Here is a 3,775-nt window from a genome sequence, read left to right as displayed (position 1 = left end):
AGAGCGACCAGATATTGCCTGATACAGGGTCAACTCTACCACCGTTCCCACACACTTCCCTACTTGAGGTGCCTCCCCCCCAGCCGAGGCAGATATGTCCTTAGGGAAATATATGAGGACATATGCGAAGATCACCCCGGCGCGCGCACACTGGCCCATAAGGCGCTCCAACAAGGGTATTTCTGGCCGACGATGAAGCAAGATGCCGCTCAGCTAGTCCAGAAGTGCAATAGTTGTCAATGCCACTCTAATCTACATCACCGGTCTATGGCCCCTTTGAGACCGATCGCAGCCCATGGCCGTTTGCCCAATGGGAAATGGACATCCTCAGCCCCTTCCCCACCGTGGTTGCGCAGAAGAAGTTCTTTCTCGTAGCAGTGGACTACTTCACGAAGTGGGTAGAAGCCAAAGCCCTAGCGCGTATCACCACCCACAATTCTTGGAACTTCCTTTGGTAGGGAATCATCTGTCGCTCTAGTATCCCTCGCGTGCTCATCACAGACAATGGAACACAGTTCATCGACAAGAAGTTCGAGGCCCTATGTGCCGACCTAAGGATCGATCACCAAACTACCGCGGTACACCAACCTCAAAGCAACAGGTAGACCGAGGTAACCAACCGCGTCCTACTACATGGCCTGAAAACACGCCTAGATCAGGCCAAGGGAAGATGGGTTAAGGAGCTATCGAGCATTCTCTAGGCTTACAGGACGACCCCACAAACTACCACAGGAGAGACCCCTTTCAGTCTGACCTACGGGGCCGAAGCCATGATCCTCGTCCAGATAGGTTCCCCGACCCTTCGGACCGAGATCTTTGACGAGAGACAGAATGATGAAGATCTACGCGTAGAGTTGGACCTAGTAGAAGAAGCTCAGGACCGAGCACATGTGAAGATGGTTACACAACAGCAGAAGACGACACGACATTTTGATTCTAAGGTAAGAAGACACATGCGACTTCATTCTGCGCAAAGTCATTGTACCCACACCAAGAGAAGGGAAGCTCGGACCGAACTGGGAAGGGTTGTATAGGGTCACCAAAGTCCTCAGACCAAGCACTCATAAACTTAAAGACCTCGAAGATCGACCAATTCTGAGGAGTTGGAACTCGGGAAACCTCAAGATCTACTACCAGTAGACCCACAAGCAATGAAAGTCTCTTTTAAGCTACTTCTTTGACCTAGAGGCGCGCACACTACACACGCACATGCTAAGTCACACTACCAACTAAGCTGACTCTGTCGATCCCCAAAACGGCTGAGCCCATTACGCCCAGCTCGGCAGCACATTGCCAAGCAAGCTACCCAACTCAGCTGCCAACGACTGAGCCTAAACATGGAGAAAGAATGCTAAGGCCTGAGGGCGGTCGAGGAATTCCACACTACCGTCAGCTTAACGGCTGAGCTAGCTGGGAAACGGCTAGCCCTAGAAGGGCCCCAAAGGCTCCCGAGACCAGAAACTTAGCGTCCCATGGTTGAGAGCTCAGAAACTGAAAGATCTCGGACAACGATACCTCGGTCAGCATAGGACTAGGGACGTCGAGGCATAGACCGATCGGGCTATACCTTGGCTAACGACACCTCAGTCAGCACAGGACGGGGGACGCCGAGGCATAGCCCGACTGGCTACACCTCGGTCAACACAGGACTAAGGACGCCAAGGCATAGCCCGGTCGGCTACACCTCGACCAATGGTAACCTCGGATAGCACAAGACTAGGGATGCCATGGCATAACTCGGTCGACTACACCTCAACCAACAGTAACCTCGGTCAACGCAAGACGGGGGACACTGAGACTTAGCAGGGCCAGACATACCTCGGTCGACTATACCTCAGTTAATGGACTGGAATCACGAAGTATGAAGAGGATGCCCGAGGCACAACCTGGCTCAACCCACACAGTAGCCCAGTCGGCCTCACTTGGGCCAACGAAAGAAAAATGGTATAAGTAACAAGAGGCCGAGGCGTAGCACACATAATAACCTGGCTGGGCATGCTTTGGCTAGAAAAAGAATGCACATGCACAAGTATAACAACAACATCAAGAGGCATATATATATATATATATATATAACATGAAGAGCTAATAGTCAACTTAAGATGGTCTATTACAATCGTTTAAGGCTTGGCAGACTGAGCCAACACAACAAAAAAAAAAACAGGGAATAAAGCGGAATAGAAAGATCCATCGGCAGCAAAATCAACAGCACCAACAGTAACTTCGGCCTCATCCTCAGCTCCCTCGATGGACCCTTGTGGAGAATTTGGACCAAAAGTGTCCCAGCCCTGTGATTCAACGGCCAACTCCGGGTGACGGCGAAGGATTCTGAAGGAATGGAAAGATCCATCGTATGGACGCCCAGATAAAGCGGAATAGAATGGGCGAATTTCAAAAATTTCTTTCCTTCCTACAACTGGGAACCGCATTCCCTATTTTAGAAAACTAATTTTTAAGGATCAATCTTGAATCAAGAACCGAACTACATCTGGACAAAACAATAGGGGAGGGAAATACCTGATACGGAAAATTAGTATCCCCCAACAAAGGTGTTCACGCCCAGAAAAGTCACCAAAGGCTACTCCCACTGAAGATGGCACAGTGTACGACGGAGCAGAATCAACAACGTTCTTCACAAGAACTGGATCCTTCGCAAGAACCCACTGGACGGCAGATGAGCACAACTTCTTTTCAATTCTTTCACAAAGAACTAAAATCAAGAACGCTTCTTGATGACTCCCACATGAGTGGAAACGAATTGCTAATGGTGGTGGCGGCAGGAAGAAGGTGGCAGGGGGAAATTGGCACAATCTCACTGTATGCTGATTTCTCTCTTCTGTGTTGTATCTGTATCTCAGATGAGTGTGTGTTGAAGCTGCCGTCCCCTCCTCCTTTTATAACCCTAAAGGGATCAACTCCTAATCCTATTAGGAGATGTTGATCCCTTTAAGTGATAAGGTAGAGTCCTTATCTAATCTACAGATCATGATCAGCCCTCCTAATTTGATTAAGAGTTTCTAGTTTTGAATCATATTCAAATCTGGACTCTTACTGAGTGGATAGGGACTTTCCCTTATCCTTTAAGGCTGGTCCATATCTTAGATTCACCCCATTCAAGCCAATCTAATTAGCCCAGCTCGTATTGGGCTTTTGGCCCATTAAGTGTATGTGCTCACTTAAGCCTTCCAAATTGCTGCCTAGTTGGGCTTTCTCTGTATGGCGTGGGACCCAAACGTTGATCTACACATCAGCCACAAGGGTTCGGCCCAGCCTTTGTCACAAGGCCTAGCCGAATTCACTAGAAAGCCCAGTGAACCCCTTGAGCCCATCATATGGACTCTATGGGCCCGACACTTACACTAAGTGGTCCTTGGGCCAATCCACCTTGTAACACCCAAGGACTGTGGGCAGATGCAAGATTAGCCCATCAGGTTTAACCCTCAATGGTCTTACACTTAACCTCTCAGCCCATAATGATCAAACACTGCTCGACAAGGGAGGCCCTCTCCCCGGACTGCAAGGTACAGTGCTGCACTCTCCTCTTACATGGACCCTGGGATTAAAACATTTTGCAAATAATTTTGGAAACCTATAATATATATTATATAAATGTAGTTTGCAAAACAAAATTTCAACGATTGAAATCAACTGCCGACAGTTTTGGTTTCCATCAGAGAGAGTGCATTTCCCCGATCATTACCTTTGTCCGACAAAGGGGCCAATCTTGTCACTATGATCACCCTCTCAGATAAGTTCATGAACCATCTCAACATAC

This window comes from Nelumbo nucifera, chromosome 1 (genome assembly GCF_055504915.1).
Source record: "Nelumbo nucifera cultivar China Antique chromosome 1, China Antique-T2T, whole genome shotgun sequence".
Lineage (NCBI taxonomy): Eukaryota > Viridiplantae > Streptophyta > Magnoliopsida > Proteales > Nelumbonaceae > Nelumbo > Nelumbo nucifera.
This window is presented reverse-complemented; position numbering follows the sequence as displayed.